Below are 21,618 nucleotides of genomic sequence, written 5' to 3' on the forward strand. Positions count from 1 at the left end.
GGCTTTTTCCAAATGATTTTGAATACATTTTCAGAGTTAATAATAATCAAACTATGAGATACATATATATTATTGAATTGCAACCAACATGAAGTTTATAGCAAATAAGCTTAATTTTTTTTCTTCTAAATTAAAGAAGGTGAGTAAATTATTAGGGTGTTTGGATGAAAATGAAATTAGAAAATAAGTTTTAGGGCTTGCTCACTGGCGTAGCATGCTAATCCTGTAGTGCTGGCATCCCATATGGGCACTGGTTCTTGTCCCAGCTATTCCATTTCCCATTCAGCTCCCTGCTTGTGGCTTGGAAAATTAATGGAGGATGGCCTAAAGCCTTGAGAACCCCACATCCACATGGAAGACCTGAAAAAAGTTTTGGATTTGCTGAGCTCCAGCCATTATAAACAACAGGGGAGAGAACCAGCAGATGAAAAACTTTTTTTTCTCTTCCTCTTTCTGTAAATCTGCCATGTGTGTGTATAATTTCATTTTTTAATAATGATTATGTGATTGATCAGGGTGGGAAGGATCGATGCTTAAGGAAACTTGAGGTGAACTCATTGCTTCCAAATTTGTTATTTTTTTGTTGTTCCTGGGAGAAGGGAAGAGACAAAGAGGGAAACCACTCATGACTTTCCACACATTCCACTACCCAGGGATGAGGAACCACCACCTGATATCAACCCAGAGTCTCAATATTTACATATTCCAAGGGTTCTGTCCAAGTGGTTTGGATAGTTCTGAAATGCTGCTGTAAATCTGCCTTTTTTTTTTAAAAAAAGATTTTATTATTATTGGAAAGCCGGATATACAGAGAGGAGGAGAGACAGAGAGGAAGATCTTCCATCTGATGTTTCACTCCCCAAGTGAGCCGCAACGGGCCGGTGCATGCCGCCGATCCTATGCCGGGAACCAGGAACCTCTTCCGGGTCTCCCACGCGGGTGCAGGGTCCCAAAGCTTTGGGCTGTCCTCGACTGCTTTCCCAGGCCACAAGCAGGGGGTTGGATGGGAAGTGAAGCAGCTGGGATTAGAACCGGCGCCCATATGGGATCCCGGGGCATTCAAGGCAAGGACTTTAGCTGCTAGGCCACACCGCTGGGCCGAAATTGCCTTTTCAATAAAAATAAGTTTTAAAAGTTTTATTTAGGTGCAAATGTGTTTTGGAAAGTCCATGCTTAATTTTTTCAAAACACATTTTCATGAATGTTTTTAAAGACCTCTCCTTATATGCATAGCTTTCAGAATTTAAAAATTATTTATTTTTTTAATTGGAAAATCAGATTTACAGAGAGAAGAATAGACAGATCTTCTGCTTGCTGGTTCACTCCCCAAGTGGCCACAGTGGCTGGAGCTGAGCCAAACCGAAGCCAGGAGCCAGGAGCTTCTTCTTGGTTTCCTACATGGGTGCAGGGTCCCAAGGCTTTGGGCTGTCCTTGACTGCTTTCCCAGGCCACAGGCAGGGAGCTGGATGGGAAGTGGAGCAGCTGGAACACAAATCAGCATCCATATGAGATCCTGAAGCCTGTAAGATGAGGATTTTAGCCATCAAGTTACCATGCTGGTCCTTGTTTTTCCTTTTTTGTTTTGAAGATTTATTGACTTGAAAGGCAGAGTTAACAGAGCAAGTGGAGAGAAATCTTCCTTTCACTTGTTCATTCCCAAATTATTGCAGTGGCCAGGCAGAAGCTAGTTGCCTAGAGCTTCATCTGGGTCTCCAGTTTGGGTGTAGGGACCCAGGTGTCTGGACCATTTTATGTTGCTCTCCCAGGCACATTAGCAGGGACTTGGAGAGAAATTGAACATCTGGGTTTGAACCAGCATGCATATGGCATGCTGGCAATTCATGTCGTGATGTCGTGGCTTAACACCTTGTCTACACCATTAGCCCCATGTGCCTCTCTTGCAGTGTGCACTGAAGAGTTACATCATTGAACATTTATACATGTTTATTTACATAATGTCTTTCTTTTTTTTCTTGTAAACTAAATGGATAATAATTTCCAATATTTTCTGTATTTTTATAGTCTTTCGTCTGAGACATTCAAGGTACTTTGCACAGCTTCTATCACATAGGCCTGTGGATCTTGCAGTACATCTATAAGGTATGAAACTAGAAAATTTCTAAATTGCTTTATTTATTTATTAGTTTTTTTTTTTAATTGGAAAGTCAGATTTACAGAGAGAAGAGACACAGAAAGATCTTCTATCCACTGGTTCACTCCCCAAGTGGCCGCACTGGCCAGTGCTGAGCCAATCTGAAGCCAGAAGCAGGGAGTTTCTTCCAGATCCCCCACGTGGGTGCAGGGTCCTAAGGCTTTGGGCTGTCTTTGACTGCTTTCCCAGGCCACAAGCAGGGAGCTGGATGGGAAGTGAAGTAGCGGGTACAGGAATCCCTAGCACTCACATGGGATCCCGGTGCATGCAGGTGAGGATTTTAGTCAGTAGGCTACCACACTGGGTCCTCTGCTTTGATTTTTAAATATTTTTGTATTTTGAGAGACAGCTTCCATTTGTTGGCTCACTCCCCAAATGTCTACAGAGGAGGGCTGGAGCCCAGATCCGGGAAATCAGTTCAAGTCTCCTGTGTAGTGGTAGGGCCTGTTACTTGTACCATCACTGTTGAATTTGTGTTGTGAGAGCTGGAATTGGAAGCTGAAGGTTGAAGTTAAACTCAGTCACACTAGTATGGGTGGCAGGTCCTAAAGATGTGTGTATGGGTGTGTGTGTGTGTGTGTGTGAAGTCAGATATTACAGAAAGGAGAGACAGAGGAAGATTTTCCATTCATTGATTCACTCCCCAAGTAGCTGCAACCGCCAGAACTGAGCCAATCTGAAGCCAGGAGCCAGGAGCCAGGAACTTCCTTCAGTCTCCCATGTGGGTGCAGGGTCCCAAGGCTTTAGGCCATCCTTGACTGCTTTCCCAGGCCACAGGCAGGGAGCTGGATGGAAAGTGGGGCCGCTGGGATTAGAACTAATGCCCATAAGGGGTCCTGGCACATTCAAGACAAGGACTTTAGCCACTAGGCTACCACGCTGGGCTTGTGTGTATATATCTTTTTTTTTTTTTTTAAAGATTTATTTATTTATTTTATTACAAAGTCAGATATACAGAGAGGAGGAGAGACAGAGAGGAAGATCTTCCGTCCGATGGTTCACTCCCCCAGTGAGCGCAACGGCCAGTGCTGCGTCGATCCGAAGCCAGGAACCAGGAACCTCTTCCGGGTCTCCCATGCAGGTGCAGGGTCCCAATGCATTGGGCCGTCCTCGACTGCTTTCCCAGGCCACAAGCAGGGAGCTGGATGGGAAGTGGAGCTGCCGGGATTAGAACCGGCGCCCCATATGGGATCCAGGGGAGTTCAAGGCGAGGACTTCAGCCGCTAAGCCACGCCGCAGGGCCCCAATGCATTGGGACCCTGCACCTGCATGGGAGACCCGGAAGAGGTTCCTGGTTCCCGGCTTCGGATCGACGCAGCACTGGCCGTTGCGCTCACTGGGGGAGTGAACCATCGGACGGAAGATCTTCCTCTCTGTCTCTCCTCCTCTCTGTATATCTGACTTTGTAATAAAAACAAAATAAATCTTTAAAAAAAAACCACACAGACATGCAATACATGCATATATATATATAAATGTGTATTTACATATACACACACACACACACACACACACACACATTTAGATTTGTTTTTATTGGAAAGTCAGATATATAGACAGAAGGAGATACGAAGATCTTCTGTAGCCTCAGTGACCAGAGTTGAGCCGATCCAAATGCAAACACTAGGCTGACTGGTCTCTCCCTGAGTTGTAAATGAGAGACTTGTTTTGATTTTGTGTTTTTTAAATTATTTATTTGATAGGCAGAATTAGAGTGACAGAGAAAGAGCGAGTTTAGCCTTTCATCTGTTGATTCACTCTCTAAGTGGCCGATGACAAGCAGAGTTGGGCAAGCCTATGCCAGTAGCTTCATCTGGTCTCCCATGTGAGTGGCAGGAACCCTAGTTCTTCGCCATCCCCAGCTGCTTTCCCTGGCACATTAGCAAGCAGCTGGATTGCAAGCTTAGCAGTTGGGACTTAAAAGCGGTGTTTTTTTGTTTTTTGTTTTTTTTTTTTAACATATATGTTTTCAAATCTTTTTTTTTTATTTTTTTAACATATTTTTATTGTAGTTCCTTTTTTTTTTAAACTAATTACATGGCATTATGTTATATATGTTTTTTTTTATGGACTGGGATTCCCCCTGCCCCTCCCCACACCCTCTCCCCCCATGGCGGATTGCTCCACCTTGTTGCATTTCCATAGTTCAGATTCAGTTGACATTCTTTCATTGGAGGTATTTACCAAGCATAAAGTCCAGCATCTTATTGTCCTGGTAAGTTCAATGGTTTCTTGGTGAGACCATCTCTGGTCTGAAGGTAGAGCCGGCAGAGTATCATCCCAATCAATTAAAAGTCCCAACATAATATTTCCAACCATTTACAACATTGCGGCATTAATTGACATGGTATTGATTAACCAATATGTTAATAGGAAAATGCAGGTTCTCAACCACAACCTATGACTTCTCCATAGACATTTCAATTTTGGTTTACATTCAACCGTGTTCTATACACCTTAAAATGGCTTAGATTGCTATTCAGCTGTCTCATGCCTATTTTAATTTTAGTATTTATCAGTTTATAGCATTGAAGCATGATTTCGCTGAACCTGGCTGTTTTTCAGGTGGTCTAACTCTATAATTCTAACAGGATATATGTCAACAGTTTAGGTGAGCATGTTTAGGAGGGGTGTGCAGAGAAATCTTCCATACCCCAGTGAGGAGTAACTAATCTTTGTGTCCCACCCAGTGAGTTATAAGTGCATCCCGCTGGCCGTTTCCTGTCTGTTTCTAAGCTTTCCTTGTTGTTCTTTGTCTATCTATTCTAGTTTTGTTTGTTTGTTTGTTTTGAGGGGTTTCTGGAGCGCTCCTGATGGTTATTATGAGAGGGGGTGGGGACCCAAAGTTGAAAGCAGGCAAGGACCAGGGAAAGCTCCTCTCCCTAGTCCCGAAGGAAGTTTACTGTTCTTCTGTTTCTGCGGACCGCTCAGGGATCCTGGTTGTTGTTCCAATGACGTTGGAACCTGCAAGGCAGGATTTGGGCTTCTTCCATCCCATGTAGTAGATCCAAATGGGGGTGGTTGACCTCAGAGTTCTTGGTCTCCGAAGGCACTCCATTTCCCCGTGGTCTCCTTGGCAGTAGGGATGTAGTCCTCGGTGCTCCTTGGTGAGGATCTAGGAGTCTTCAGGGTTGGAATAAAAGCCTCCTCCTGTCAGCGGTGTTCTAATATTGGATGCCAGCCTTGTAAGCTGTGCCATAACCCACTGCACCATAGTAGCAGCTCCGTACACTTCTTTGTCTTAACCATTCCACTTATCTCATTTGTTTTTAATTTTCTTGATTGTTCGGTTACATTGTTTATTGTTTGTACTATAGGTATGTCTGTTTAGTAGCAGTAAATGAGTCAGCTAGAGATTAAGGATTAAAGGACAATATTTTCTAACCAGAAAGATCAGCAGTGACTTTTGGAGAGGGAGTGGTGACAGCAGCGCAGCCTTGTTTCCAGGAAATAAAAGTTACTCAATTTTAACATAAGTATCCTGTTACTTTATTGTTCTGGTTGCCTTTTCTCATTTTTTTTTTAAGGGTCATATGTTATTTTGAAAGGAGAAAGAGCTGGTTTATGCTACTACAGTCAGGGCTGGGCCTAGCATAATCCCGTAGCCAAGAACTCTGGGTCTCCTATGAGAGCTGGATTGGAAGTGGAGCAGCTGAGTGATTCCTGGCTGGCTGCACACAGAGATTTTGCCTCTGCTGGTTCACTCCCCAAATGGTTGCAACGGCCTGAACTCAGCTAATCCAAAGCCAGGAGCCTCCTCTGGTTCTCCAACATGGGTCCCCTGTACCCATGGACTTGGGCCATCCTCCACAGCTTTCTTAGGCCGTAAGCAGAGAACTAGATTGGAAAGTGGAGCAGCTAGGTAAGAACTCGCACCTATATGCGATTCTGGCGCCAAAAGGCAGAGTATTAGCCGAATGTGCCACTGCCACATCTTTGACATTTATCTATAGTGTATTAATAAACTGTTGAAGACTGTTTTTAAAGATTTATGTATTTTTATTGCAAAGTCATCAGATGTACAGAAATGCACGTATAAAATGAATAGAATACTGCTTTAATAAGTTCGGAAAAGCTCTGAGGATACTTGAGAAGGTTGGTGGAAGTGGAATTAGTAAACCGAGGAGTGGAATCTGGTGTGACAATTCCGGTGCATCCTGGGATTCCTGCATGTATCCTGTATTCCTATTGCACATTCAGGATATTGCCTCCTAACGCACACCTGGGGGGCAGTAGCTGGTGATTCATGTACTTAGGAGACCTGGATGACAATCTCTGCCCAACCCTGGCTGTTGGCAGGCATTTGAGGATTTAACTAGCGAATGGAAACTCTGTAGCTGTTTCTCCGTTTCTCTCTGCTTTTCAAAAGAGATAAAATAAATAAAAGTTGCTTTTATTACAGAAAGATTTTTAAAATCCATACGTGAGATATCTTTTGAAAATTTATGAAAAATGTGTTACTAAAAAATGGATTTAAAAAAACTTTCTTCCTCAAGAAGTTTTTCTCATCATTTTATTTATTTAAGTGACAAAAATACATAGATATTCACCACTTATTGGTTCATTCCCTACATGCCCACAACTGCTGGGGCTGAGCCACGCTGAAGCACAGAGGCTGGAACTCATTTCAGTTCCCCCATGGCAGCAGGGATCCAAATAATTGAACCATCGTCTGTTGCCTCCCAGGAGTATATTAGGAAGCTGCATCAGAAGGAAAGCCAGGATTCAAACCAGAGATTCCAGAATGGGATGTGGGCATTTCAGGCGGTGTCTATTATTATTATTATTATTATTGGAAAGGTGGATATACACAGAGAGGAAGAGAGACAGAGGGAAGATTTTCTATCGGATGGTTCACTGCCCACGTGACTGCAACGACTGGAGCTGAGCCATTCCGAAGCCAGAAGCCAGGAACTTCTTCGGGTCTCCCACAGGGGTTTGGGGGATGCAGGGTCCCAAGGCTTTTGGCTGTCCTTGACTGCTTTCGCAGGCCACAGGTAGGGAGCTGGATGGGAAGCAGAGCCACCGGGATTAGAACCGGCGCCCATATGGCATCCTGGTGCGTTCAAGGAGAGGATTTTAACCTCTACGCTGTAGCGCCAAGCCCTCAGTTGGTGTGTTAACCACCGTAGCCATTGCTTGCCCGTTTGTTGTATTTTTTATATGAAATTGAAGGTGCTGTCATGGAGCTTTCCTTCCTCTGTCTTAATAAAGCAATGTGCATTCTTTACTTTAGATATGCATTTATTTCCTTCAATGAAGAAAATAGTGGGATGGAGAGGTGTAAAGAAGAAATTTATGAGTTTAACTTATTTTTCAGCTAGGTTTATTGTTTGCACAAAAGTTGTTGGTTTGGTCCTTTTAGGAGTTGGAAAATTTATGTGTCTTGACTTTATTTTCAATTTTATGGTGTTTCTGATACCTTTTTCTTAGGAGGAGGTGGTAGAAGACATTATTTGAGCTTTTGTGGGATTCATTTATAGTTCAGTTGGAGGGGGGTTCCTATTGGAAAATTGCTTCCATAAATCATTGAAATAATAATACTATGTTTCCTGTAATTGAAACTTGCTCTCTAAAGTGTAAAGCATATTTTCCTTCTGGCGATGTCTTTTTCTATGTCTTTAAGTGTCTCTCTTTTTTTTTGTTTAATTTTTTATTTACTGTATTACAAAGTCAGATATACAGAGAGGAAGAGAGACAGAGAAGAAGATCTTCTGTCTGATGATTCACTCCGCAAGTGAGCGCAATAGCCGGTGCTGTGCCGATCCGAAGCCAGGAACCTGGAACCTCTTCCAGGTCTACCACACAGGTGCAGGGTCCCAAAGCATTGGGCCGTCCTCGACTGCTTTCCCAGGCCACAAGCAGAGAGCTGGATGGGAAGTGGAGCTGCCGGGATTAGAACCGGTGCCCATATGGGATCCTGGCATGTTCAAGGCCACTGTGCCGGGCCTGAAGGTGTTTCTTTTGTCCTTAGGGTCTTGTTGCCCTGATTTGGGACTCTACCCTGACTTAAATATCCCCTCCAAACCCACTTTACATTTCTGAATCTGATTCTCAGTGTTTTCTGTCTCCCTGAGTTCTTGCTGCATCACTTTCTCATCCAAGCATGCAGTTTCCTTTTTCTTTTTTAAAGATTTATTTATTTGAAAAGTAAAATGAGAGAGAAGTTTTTTCTTTTTGCTAGATCTCTGTCCACATGGCCACAAGGGCTGAGGTTGCTGCTGGCGGAAACCGGAGAACCTAGAACTCCTTGTGGGTCTCCCATGAGGGTAGCAGGGGCCCAGGTATTTGGGTCATAGACCGTTTTTCCCCGGCACATCATCAGGGAGCTGGGTTGCAAGTGGAGCAGCCAGGATTCAAACCAGCATTTCCAGCTTGAGATGCTGGAGTCAAGGCAATGGCTTCACTCCCTGCTGGCCTCCAATCATTAATTTGTCTAAGTAGCTATAAACTCAGTTGGCCAGTTAGACTTGTCGAAAGGAAGAGCAGGTGAGCGTCTAGCCAACAGGTGGAGATGCAACTTCAGACACCTGTGTTTTGTGTTAGACTGGGTTCAGGTTGTGACTCCACTTCCAGTTCCAGCTTCCTGCTGAGCTGCATGCTGGAAGGCAGCAGGAAATGGCTTAGAGTTGTGTCCTTGCCATCCACATGGAATATGCAAGTTGTGTCCTAGACTTCCGGCTTCTCCCTGGTTGTTGAGGACATTTTGGCAGTGAACAAGTGGATAGAGGTTCTGTTTCTGCTTTACAATTAAAATATATATATATATATATGTAATAATTAGAGCACATGGATTCACAAGAAGGATGTGGATTTTAGTACTTCCTGTTAGAGATTTTTGAACTTTATTATATATGGAATTTATATTATTCTTTGAGGGTGAGTACTTGAACTACTAGAACAAAGTGTTATATAAATACTTATAGCCATTTTCATTCATAAATTCTGCTATGAATTAGTTTGTATAACCTTTTGTTGTTTCTGGAAAAACAAATTTTTGTCAGAAAAAAAAAAAAGTACCTGACTTAGGTACTTATGCCTGTGCTTCCTGTCTAATCCTAAATAGGATTCATACATTAATGGAGTTGGCAGGAAGGAAAGTTAAAGTGTGTGATAAGTAAAGCAATAAAAATGTGGAGCTGGCCTGGTGGCATAGTGTGTAGAGTTGCTGCTTGAAACATTGGCTTCTCTATTTGGGCCAGTTTGTGTCCCAGTAAATCATTAGAACAAAGGTGAGAGGGGCTGCTGGTGGCATAGTAGATTATGCTTGCCATGTAGTAAGCTTACGGTGCTCTTTTTTTTTTTTTTTTTAAGATTTATTTTATTTCCATTACAAAGTCAGATATACTGAGAGGAGGAGAGACAGAGAGGAAGTGGAGCCGCCGGGATTAGAACCAGCGGCCATATGGGATCAAGGCGAGGACCTTAGCCACTAGGCCACGCTGCCGAGCCCCGCTTACGGTGCTCTTATCCCATATGAGCACCAGTTTTGAGTCCCGACTGCTCTGCTTATGATCCAGCTCCTTGCTAATGGCCTGGGAACGTTGTAGAAGATGGCCCAAATCCTTGGGCCCTACATCCACATGAGATGCTGAGAGGAGGCTGTTGGCTTTGGATTGGTACAGCTCTGGCTTCTGAGTCCTTTGGTTTTTGAAACAGTGGGTGGAAAATCTGTTTCTTCTGTCGATGTAACTTTGGCTTTCAATTAAAAATAATTTTTGATAAGATTTATTTCATACATTTAAAAAAAGATTTATTTATTTTTATTGCAAAGTCAGATATACAGAGAGGAGGAGAGGCAGAAAGATCTTCCATCCAATGGTTCACTACCCAGGCAGCTGCAGCAGCTGGAGCTGAGCCAGTCTGGAGCCAGGAACTTCCTCCAGGTCTCCTACATGGGTGCAGGGTCCCAAGGCTTTGGACTGTCCTAGACTGCTTTCCCAGGCCACAAGCAGGGGAGCTGGATGGGAAGTGGAGCTGCCGGGATTAGAACCGGTGCCCATAAGACATCCTGGCATGTTCAAGGCAAGGACGTCAGCCACTACACTATCACACCAGGCCCTATTTCATAAATTTAAAGGCAGATATACAGAGAAAGAAATAGGAGACATCTTCCATCAGTTGGCTCACACCCCAAATGGCCGCATTGGAGCCATGAGCCTTCTCTAGGTCTCCCACGCGAATGCAGGGTCCCAGTGTACTTGCTGACCCTGGAATGCACCTAGAGGATATGGTAGCCATGTGCATTGGGGTATCTGATGCATCCACTTCTCCGTCTAGGCCACTGAAAAGGCCCAGTTCTGACACGTGCATTCCATGGTCAGCAAGTACAGTGGCCTTGACGATCAAAGTCCCTCAGTAGTCATTCCTTACCTGCAACATAGTGCCTCTGTGATTCTCCCACACATACCCTTGCCTCTTTCCTTGGTTATTCCACAGTCCTACTCCTGAGAGCTCATGGGGCGCCCAGTGCCAGGCTGGGAGCCTGGGGCTCCAAATCCTCCTACATATCTTAAAATAAAATAAAATAAAATAAATTTTTTTTTACAAGTCAACAATGAAGATTTATTTTGGTCAGGTTTAGGAGCGCAGAAGAGCAGAGGCCTCACGAGTGGAGAGCTTGCCACTTGTCTAAGGGACCAGAGTTGGGGATGTATTTGACCCCACAGCTATCAGGGATGAGCCATTTCTTAGCACCATGTCTTCAAATTCATCCACATTGACCTTCGTAAAGCCCCACTTCTTGGAGTTGTGGATCTTCTAGTGACCAGGGAACTTGAACTTGTCCCTGCATAGGGCCTCAATCACATGTTCCTTGTTCTGCAGCTTGGTGCGGATGAACATGATGACTTGGCCAATGTGAACCTTGGTTACTGCCATGGGGCTATCCAAAAGCACCCTGCATACCTGTCTGCAGCCTAGATGAGCAACAGCATGAGGTCAGAAGCAGAATTGGCCACTTTGAAGGACTGTCTTCGAGGTCCCTTAGAGCAACCCATACAAGAAACAGATTGCATGCACTAACAAGGAGAATGCTATTTGCAGCCATTGTACACCAGGTGCCCATGACAATTAAATTTAAAGATAGAATAGATGATTATGCTGGAACACTGGTTCAGTTAACGCAAATTTAGCATTAACCAGGCCCAGGATGCTTGCCAGCTGTTTGCTGCTTTTCTCCCAGCTATGTAATACTTGCCTAGGTACAAGGCAACCTAGGTGGTTGCCTACAACTGAGGAGAACTTATAAAAACTAATTTGGGAAAAGAAAAAATTTCAGCTTGGTTATATAAGTGAGGAATGGGAATGTGAACAAAGTTAACTAATAAATTCAGTGACTTCTAATCTGTTGTTTCCTCTGTTTACTGTTAATTTATTTTTTAAGATTAATTTTTTTTTTATTACAAAGTCGGATATACAGAGAGGAGTAGAGACAAAGGAAGAAGTTCCATCCGATGATTCACTCCCCAAGTGAGCGCAACAGCCAGTGCTGTGCCAATCTGGAGCCAAGAGCCAGGAACTTCCTCCAGGTCTCCCACATGGGTGCAGGGTCCCAAGGCTTTGGGCCGTCCTCTTCTGCTTTCCCAGGTCACAAGCAGGGAGCTGCATGGGAAGTGGAGCTGCCAGGATTAGAACTGGCGCCCATGTGGGATTCTAGCATGTGCGCTAGGCCACTGCTCTGGGCCCTACTGTTACTTTTTAAAAAGTGGTCTGTTTTGCCATCCTGATCTATCATGAAGCATCCATTTGCTATTGGCTTTCCAAATTTCTAACATTGAATCCTAAAAGAATGTATTAAAAAGCAAAAATTACAATTGCCAAAGCTGTGCTGCAGATTTTATCTCAGGGTATTTGTAAAGTGACAGCAGGCTTGATGTAAGTTTCTTTTGCAAATTAGCCTTTTGAAGAATTAAGATATTAAATTATAATTATCTTAAGTATGCTGAATTAGTAATTTCTAAAGCCATGATTATTTTATCTGCATAAAAATTTGTTCATTGTCTTTCCAAAATATTGGAATATCTTTATCCAGAATAAGAAACAGTTATTCAGTTAAATTATTTCTATTTTTGTTTCTTGGCTCAGTTGTATTTTTTCTGTTGATAACTAACATTTGGCTAATAAGTGTCTTTATATTGCATTCGTTATAACCTAGTAGCACTACTTCAGACATCACTGATGGTTTCTTATATGCCAAAATAAGCTAAACATGATGCAGAAAGGCATTTTTGCTTTGTGTTTAAGAAAATGTACAGACTGTAAACATGGTATCAAAATTATTCAGCTAATTTAGGTTGTAGAGTTTGTTTTTGTCAGTCCTGCTCTTAACCATAGAACATGTCAAATCTCCAATGATACCTTTCTAGAGCCTACTTTCTTTTAATTCACCATGAAAAATATCAGCTGGAATTGTTTATTTCTCTCTCTCTCTCTCAAGATTTATTTATTTGAAAGACCAAGTAAAGGGAGATCTTGCATGCTCTGATTCACTCCCCCAAGTGGCCACAATGGCCAAAGCTGAGACAGTCCCAAAGCCAGGAGCCAGGAACTTCCTCTGGGTCTCCCACATGGGTGCAGGGTGCCCAATGCTCTGGGACAACCTCCGCTGCTTTCCCAGGCCAATAATAGGGAAGTGAATGGAAAGTGGAACAGCCTGAACATGAATTAGCTCCCATATGGGGTTCCAGCACTTGCAGGTGGAGAAGTAGGCTGTTAACCATCACACTGGGCCCCGATAAAATAATTTTTTGGATGATTTGTTTGAAAGAGAGCATTTGCTTCTATTTTCTGGTTCCCTCTCCAAATGCCAGAAATGATTAGGACTTGGCTGCGCTGAAGCCAGTAACTCGATTAAGGTTTTCTGCATGAGAGACAGGAAGTAAATTACTTGAGCTGTCACCACTATCTTACAGGAAGTATCTGCAGGAAGCTTGAGTCAGGAGCCTTTTTACATTACTCGGCCAGATGTATTAGCAGGGAGGTGGATCAAAAGTGGAGTATCTGGACTGTGAACCTGTATCCATATGACCCAAGTATGTGATAAGTGATCAAGTTGATGACAGTGTTTTGCTGGTTGAGTGAAGGTGAATCAGAATCAGTTGGAGGTCTCTAGAGACATCTATCAGGTGGGAACTTTCATTGATTTCTTAGCTTAGGATGCAGTTTGGGACACCTGCAACCCATATCATGCTGCCCAAGTTCAAATCCCAACTCTGCTTCTCTTTTAGCTTCCTGTTGATGTACACTTCGGGAGAGGGTGGTCCCTGCACCCACATGGAGATTTGAATTTAGTTCCTGGTTTCTGGGTATTGTGGACAATTAGGAAGAGAAGCAGCAGATAGAAGATCTTTGTCTTTCTCTCTTTGCCTTTCACAAAAGAGGGAGAGAGTGAGCAAAGGGAGCATGTTTGTCTACAGGACCCATGCAGAATCTGTGGGTTTCATAGGAGTTTCCATGTAATTATATCTTCCAGGGACAGTAAATTATGATTATTATAAGGGAGACTCGGTGACAGAGGTGACAACTCCTAGGCCCTCCCTCTCTTTCTTTAAAGATTTATTAATTTTTACTGGAAAGGTAGATAAACAAAGAGGAGGAGAGACAGAGAGGAAGATCTTCTGTCCCCGATTCACTCCCCAAGTGGCTGCAACAGCCGCTGCTGCGCCAATTCAGAGCCAGGAACCTCCTCCGGGTCTCCCACTCGGTCACAGGGTTCCAAGGTTTTGGGCGATCCTCAGCCCCACTTTCCCAGGCCCCAAGCACGGAGCTGATGAGAAGCAGGACAGCTGGGATTAGAACTGGGGCCCACGTGGGTTTCCGGCACATGCAAGGCAAGGACCCCACCACTAGGCTGCTGCACCAGGCCCGCCTGTATGCTCTCTGCCTTTCTCTCTGTTTTTATTTGAAATTCGGAGTTACACTAAGGGAGGTTGGGGAGGAAAGGGAGAGACAGAGAGAAATCTTTTATTTACTGGTTTGCTTCCCAAACACCTCAACATCTGGGGCCAGGTTGAACCCAGGAGCTTCATCCCAATGTGGGTGGCAGGGGGCTTGCTGCTGCTTTTCTTAGTCCATTAGCACGGAGCTGGATTAGAAGTAATGGAGCTGGAACATAAACTGGTGCCTATAGTTGGGGTGACCAGTGTCACACGGTGGCTTAACCCACAGTCATGGCCCTGGCTCTTTTGTCTTTTGCTACAATATAAAAAAGAAATGCTATAGGAAAAAAGTTATTAGACTGGGAAAGCTTGTTATACGAAAAACACTATCGTATTCAGGTAACCTTGATTTTGCTCCAATTTTATTTAGGTAACCTTGATTCTGTTCCAATTTGGGGGAAAAAAATTTCTTTTAATTTTTAGTACTTAAACATTAATAACATTTTTGATCCTTCACAGTGAATCTGTTCATTTTGGCAGAAAATAGCTCTAAAAATATATCAAAGAAAGTTTTCGGGCCCGGTGGTGTGGCCTAGTGGCAAAAGTCCTCGCCTTGAACACCCCGGGATCCCATATGGGCACCGATTCTAATCCCGACAGCTCCACTTCCCATCCAGCTCCCTGCTTGTGGCCTTGGAGAGCAGTCGAGGACTGCCCAATGCTTTGGGACCCTGCACCCTTGTGGGAGACCTGGAAGAGCTCCTGGTTCCCAGCTTCGGATCGGTGCAGCACCGGCTATTGCGCTCACTTGGGGAGTGAATCATCGGATGGAAGATCTTCCTCTCTGTCTCTCCTTTTCTCTGTATATCTGACTTTGTGTAAAAATAAATAAATCTTTAAAAAAAACCAGTTTTCTTCACAAGGCCTTTTTCCATCTCTAAGGTGATAAGACATGAAGTGTCACTCCATTCTGCCCTGCGTTTTTGATATTCATACATGAATGTAGAGACTATAGAGTTTTATGTGCAGTAGGTTGTTCCAGACTTGCAGGTCTTGTTTGGAAAGAAATAGCTTCCTATTTGAATAATGAAACTAAAGGCCATTTCAGAGAAGGGAAGTATCTTAAAGGAAGTAAATTTGAAAACTAGTGTCTATTCTTAGTGATTTGAGCTTTTGAAAGTTTCCTTTAAAAAGTCAGAGCATTTAACTGTCATGTATCAACACATTTTATCTACTAGCTTAAAAAGACTAGATATTTTAACCTTAGGTCAGTCAGTGAACACACACGTCTGCTCAGTGCTACGAGTGCTGGTTTACTCCTGAAAGTGCTGCAACAGCCAGAGCTGTGCCCATCAGGAGCCAGGAGCTGCTTCCAGGTCGCCCATGTGGGTATAGGATCCCAAAGTCCTGGGCCATCCTCTGCTGCTTTCCCAGACCATAAGTAGGGAGCTTGATTGGAAGTGAAAACAACCAGAACTCTAACTGGAACCCATATGGAAGCTTGTCATACTATGTCACGGCAGTGCCCCAATACTTTGATTTGTAAAAAGAAGGTAGTAGTCATATATTTATGTATGTCTTTTTATTGCAAAATCTGATTTACAGAGAGGAGAGACAGAAGATCTTCCATCTGCCAATTCACTCTCCAAGTGGCCGAAAGGGCTGGAACTCAGCTGATCCAAAGCCAGGAGCCAGGAGCTTCTTCTGGGTCTCCCTTGCAGGTGCAGGATCCCAAGGCTTTGGGGTGTCCTCGACTGCTTTCCCAGGCCACAAGCAGGGAGCTGGATGGGAAGTGGGGATGCGGGGACTAGAGTCAGGCCCAATAAATTTTTTTTTTTTTTTTTAATTTCGTTTTAAGACAGTTTCATAGGTTCTGGGATTCACCCATCTCCTCCCTATGCCCTCCCCCCCCCATGTTGAATTCCTCCACATTGATGCAGTAGTACAGTTTATATCCAGTCATGATTGCTTCATTGCGAGCATGTACCCTGCATAGAGTCCATCCTGTTATTGTCCAGATAAGTTCAACAGTTTCCTTGGGAAACCATCTCTGGTCTGAATGTATAGCTGGCAGAATATCATCGCCTCCAATGAAAAGCCATAACATAACATCAACAACAATTTACAACATTATGGAGTTAATTGACATGGTATTGAATAACCAATGTGTTGGAGAATGCAGGTTCCTTAACCACATCCTGTGACTACTTCATTGACATTTCAATTTTAGTTTATACACAACCGACTGCTATACACCTTAAAATGGTTATAGGGTACTATTCAGCTGTCTCATGCCTATTTTCATTTTTATATTTAGCATCTTATAGGATTAAAGCATGATTTTTACTGAACTTGGCGAATTTTAGGATAGTCTAAACAGGCTTATAACTCTAACAAGGCATATGTTAACAATTGAGGCACAAAACAGTTTTAGGAGGGGTGCAGAGCAATCTTCAATACCTTAGTGAAGAGTAACTAATCTTTGTGTCCCAACTAGTAAGGTATATGTGAGTCCAAGCTAACCGTTTCCTCTCTGTTCTAAGCTTTCCTTATTGATGTCTGTCTATCTAATGTAATTTTGTCGCGGGTGGGGGGGAGGGTTAAATCGTTTCTTTCAAAAAATCCGTTACCACCTTGGGCCTGGTGTGATAATCTAGTAGCTAAAGTCCTTGCCTTGCACGTGAGGGGATCCCATATGGGTACTGGTTATAATCTCTGCTGCCCTGCTTCCCATCCAGCTCCCTGCTTGTAGCCTGGGAAAGCAGTCAAGAATGTCCCAGAACTTTGGGACCCTGCACCCGTGTCAGAGACCCAAAAGAAGCTCCTGGCTCCTGGCTTCAGATTGCCTCATCTCCAGCTTTTGCGGATGGTTGGGCAGTGAATCATCGTGCAGAAAATCATCTTCTCTGTCCACCTCTCTGTGTATCTGACTGTCCAATAAAAATAAATCCATTACCCTCAAATATATTCTCAGCTCCCTTTCCCCTTTTTAAATTTAATTTTTGGGACTGGTGCAATGGTTCATTTGGCTAATCCTTCACCTGCAAGTACAAACATCCAATATGAGCACCGGTTCTAATCCCGACAGCCCCGCTTACCATCCAGCTCAATGCTTGTGGCTTTGGAAAGCAGTTGAGGACGGCCCAAAGCCTTGGAACCCTGCACCTGCATGGGAGACCTGGAAGAGGCTCCTGGTTCCTAGCTTCAGATCGGCTCAGCTCTGGCCATTGTGGCCATCTGGGAATTAAACTGGTGGATGGAAAGTCTTTGTCTCTTCTTCTCTTTAAATATGCCTTTGCAGTAAAAAATTTTAAAAAAAGATAAATTTTTTTTTGGTTTCTTAATTCTGAATCTGTAGCAGTGTAGTTAGAGAAGGGGAAACATAATTGTCTCATTTTTATTACCTCTAACATTGAAGGTGGCTCTTTGCACTGTGCAATATTTCATTTAAGAAGCTTTATTTTTTTTTTTTCACTGTCGTCATTGACTACTTATGTAATGCTCAGGGCTCATCTATGTTGTAACATGTATTTCCTAACTTCTTAAAAAAGCGTTTTACATCATCTCTCAGTGCTCAGATTTCCTTAGTCTACTGTGAACTGCCACTTTTTGCAACTAGGAGAAAGGACATGGTTACTGGAAATCACCTCATGGGCCAGCCGATGGACTCTTGGCGCCTCTCATCATCTGGACCTTATCTTTGTAGTGCTGCCTTCTAGGTTGTTAGCATTGTTTCTCACCACAGCTCCCAGTTGTCCTCTTCAAATGTCTCTGGCTTCTTCGTGACCACCTCTTGTTGCTGAGAGTCACCACAGTTAGTTACATCACTGCTCCTCCCCATTTAACACACCTCAATGCTATGGCATTTTTACCTGGATTAACAGTTTACCTTGATGCTGATGTCTTTCACGTCATGGGTGGAAATGTGTGTGGGCTTTGGAACACCCCTCCATAGGTTGTATTATTGTGTCTGTTAGGCCTCTGTCTCCACCTGGACACTGCTAGACCCTCCCTGTGCTCTTCTCCTTCTTGGTCAGTTCCTTCCCAGTATCTTTGATGTGGCTGCCAGACCCTTTTTGTAAATCACAGATCAAATCACAGCAGTTCAGTTGCTTTCCCTTCCTTAGAATAGAATTCAGGTTGCTAGCCTGGTGCTCTAGTTTAACCTTCACCCATCTTTCCAGCCTCATAATTTCATTTTCTTTATGAATTCTTTTACTTACTTGGTCATTTCCTTAAATTGTTCTTTCACCTTAGAAAGTATTCCTGAGGGTCTGGCACGATTGTGTAGCAAGCTAAACCTCAGTAGCACTGGAATTCCATAAGGGCTGTGGTTCATGTCCTAGCTGCTCCACTTACGATTCAGCTCCCTGCTAATGACCTGTCAGAGCAGCGGGGAATGGCCCTGGTCTTTGGACTCCTGCACCGTGAGGAGACCCAGAAGAAGCTCCTGGTTCCTGGGTTTGGACGAGCCCAGATCTTGGTGTTGTAGCCATCAGATGGGAAACCTTCTCTTTCTGTATCTTTATTTTGGTCTGAATTTCAAGTAAAATAAATAGATTTTTTTTAGAAAAAGTATTGTTGAGCCACTCCTCTGTTATTTTAATGTTTTTTTTTTTTTTTTTTTGAAAGGTAGAGTTAGAGGCAGAGAGAGCTTTCCATTTGCTGGTCCACCTCCAAGTGGCTGCAACAGCCAGGGCTGAGCCAAACCAGAGCCACAAGCCAGTAGATTCATCTGTCCCCCAAGTACTTAGGCCATCTTCTCTTGCTTTCCCAGGAACATTTTCAGGGAACTAGATCAGAAATGGAGCATCTGGTGCTTGAGCACCAGATGCCTGCTCCAGGATACAGCTTAGCTTACCTCACAGTGCCAGACTCAACAGTGAGTTAGAAACACATGCAAAATATCCATGAGAGAGGTCAAGTGTCCATCAAGAATACAGACGCTATGGCCTCATCGTTTGTGATGAGTCCAGGCCATGCCTGGCAGAAACTGCAAGGGGTGAGCTATCTCTCTTCATTTCTTTCAAAGGACTTGTCCCCATGGGCAAGTCAGACATCATCTTCTCTGAAGTCCTCTGCAGAATTACTTGATTTTACTCTCTGCCATATCAGAGAGAAAGACTTCTATTCAAGCACTTAATTGTGTTGTGTTTCCACTATCTTCCTCCACAAAATTTGTGATTTTGTAGAGATAAGAATTGATATCAATTCCTGTGGCTTGATGAAGGAACTGGCATGGGCAGAAGAGAGACTAACTGGAAAAAAAAGTAGGAAGGATGGACAGAACTAATTACTAGAATTATTTTTTTACAATTTCTTTATTGGAAAGGCAGGTCAGAATTATGGAGAGGAGAGACAAAGATCTTCCATCCTCTGGTTCACTCCCCACAATGCCCAGAACTGAGTCAATTTGAAGCCAGGAGCCTGGAGCTTCTGTGTCTCTCATGCAGATGCAGGATCCCAAGGCTTTGTGCCATCCTTCACTGCTTTCTCGGGCCACAAGTAGGGAGCTGGTTGGGAAATGGAGTATCCAAAACTGGAACCAGTGCCCATATGGAATCCAAGCTCTTACAAGGGAAGGAAGGATTTAGCCACTGAGCCATTGCACTGGGCCCTGGAATGTATCTTTAAAGGACGTTGGTGGGCATTTATCCTAGTGGTTCGGGCACCAGGTTAGATGTCCATGTGATGTATGAGTGCATGAGTTGAGCTCCCATGTCCAGATCTTCACTCCATCTTCTCTAGTACAGAGCCCAGGAGGCAGTGGGGAAGGCTGGAGTCTGTGGTTGACAAGTTTTTCTCACTCTCTCTCAAGTAAAAAGAGGACCTGATGTTTGTGTAAATATCATCTTGAGAAAATCTTGCTTTGAAATACTGTTAGTGTATTCCTTCCCTCCCTCTCTCCTCCCAAGATTTATTTGAAAGCAGAGATATAGAGAGAGGGGTCGCAGAGAGAGAGGTCTTCCATTCACTGGTTCATTCTCCAAATAGTCACAGTGGCAGTGTCTTGGCCAGGCCAGAGCCAGGAACTTTTTTCAGGTTTCCCACATGGGTGCTGGTGCCCAAGCACTTGGACTGTCCTCCACTGCCTTGCCAGGCACATTACCAAGTAGATGAGTTGAAAGTATAGTATCTTAAAGATTTTATTTTTATTGCAAAGTCAGATATACAGAGGAGAGACAGAGAGGAAGATCCTCCGTCCGATGATTCACTCCCCAAGTGAGCCGCAACAGGCCGGTGCGCGCCAATCCGATGCCGGGAACCTGGAACCTCTTCAGGTCTCCCAAGCAGGTGCAGGGTCCCAAAGCTTTGGGCCGTCCTCTCCTGCTTTCCCCAGGCCACAAGCAGGGAGCTGGATGGGAAGTGGAGCTGCCGGGATTAGAACCGGCGCCCATATGGGATCCCGGGGCGTTCAAGGCGAGGACTTTAGCCGCTAGGCCACGCTGCCAGGCCCGGAAGTGTAGTATCTTAAACTGGTTACCCGTATGGGATGCCAGCATCGCAGGCAATAGCTTTCTCTGCTATAATAGTGCTTGTACCAGAGGAGTCAAAACTGGAACCAGATGTTCTGATAGGGAATTCTCTGATGAGGGTTGCATGCATCCTAATTGGCATCAACCTCTAGGACAGATGCCTGCCCTGACTTTTGTTCTATCCGTGTTTTCTTGTTACCTTCTCTGGCTCAGACTGAGTTACATCAGGGCTGATGGGACAGGTTAAACTGCCATGTGCAATGTTGACATTCCATATAAATGGTTCACAATGCAGCTGCTCCGCTTTCCCATCCAGCTGCCTGCAAATGTACCTGGGAAACAAGTGCCTGGGCCTCTGCCATTCATGTGGAAGAACTGAATATAGTCCTGGCCTCTAGTCCCAGCTGTTGCAACCCTTTGGAAACGAACAGGTGAAAGAGCTATGACTCTCCATTCCTTTCTCTCCCTCCCTCTCTCTAAGTCTACCTTTCAAATAAATAAAATATATTGTTAAAAACAAAAACTAGCTATCTCAGGTAAGTTTAAGATGAAACCTGACATGAGCTGATTGCCTTTCACAGCTTGTAGACGCTAGACAGGCAGGTGTCTACCAATGAAGAAGAGGTGGAGAGGCTCCTGTTTTACAATCTTTCCCTGTTTTCTAAATCAGTGTACGAACTTGGGCAGGTTGATCAGTTCAAGTAGCTTGAGGTTACGTTGCTTTTTCTGTAGTTTATTCATTCTGGTGAATTCTCAGACACAACAGCACTCCTGAGGTGTAGTGAGAAGTATCCTGACCTTTTTCAGAATAAATCTATTAAGGACATGTGGCTGGAAATAGATCCTGCCACACAAGGAGTTTATTCAAGAGTAAGCCTTTCTGGGCCCTGCAGCGTGGCCTAGCGGCTAAAGTCCTCACCTTGAATGCCCCGGGATCCCATATGGGCGCCGGTTCTAATCCCAGCAGCTCCACTTCCCATCCAGCTCCCTGCTTGTGGCCTGGAAAAGCAGTTGAGGATGGCCCAAAGCTTTGGGACCCTGCACTCTCGTGGGAGACCTGGAAGAGGTTCCTGGTTACCGGCTTTGGATTGGCGCGCACCGCCCGTTGCGG

At 44.0% G+C, this 21,618-nt stretch overlaps 1 protein-coding gene and 1 pseudogene across 3 annotated transcripts in view; one reads left to right on the forward strand and one right to left on the reverse strand.

Annotated features, from left to right (window-relative positions):
- The window catches only part of RHOA (ras homolog family member A), a 43,320-nt gene that overhangs the window by 3,449 nt on the left and 18,253 nt on the right, over positions 1-21,618 (forward strand). For 2 of the 3 annotated variants that reach the window (XM_058678685.1, XM_012925960.2), the window contains exon 2: positions 2,023-2,100. The exons of the other annotated variant lie outside the window; for it this stretch is intronic. The gene's annotated coding sequence lies outside the window, so the exon portion shown is untranslated. The remainder of the gene's footprint in view (positions 1-2,022; positions 2,101-21,618) is intronic. 3 annotated transcript variants of the gene reach the window in all.
- On the reverse strand, positions 11,120-11,247 carry LOC118760354 (small nucleolar RNA SNORA70; annotated as a pseudogene).

This window comes from Ochotona princeps, chromosome 21, assembly GCF_030435755.1.
Source record: "Ochotona princeps isolate mOchPri1 chromosome 21, mOchPri1.hap1, whole genome shotgun sequence".
Taxonomy (NCBI): Eukaryota; Metazoa; Chordata; class Mammalia; order Lagomorpha; family Ochotonidae; genus Ochotona; species Ochotona princeps.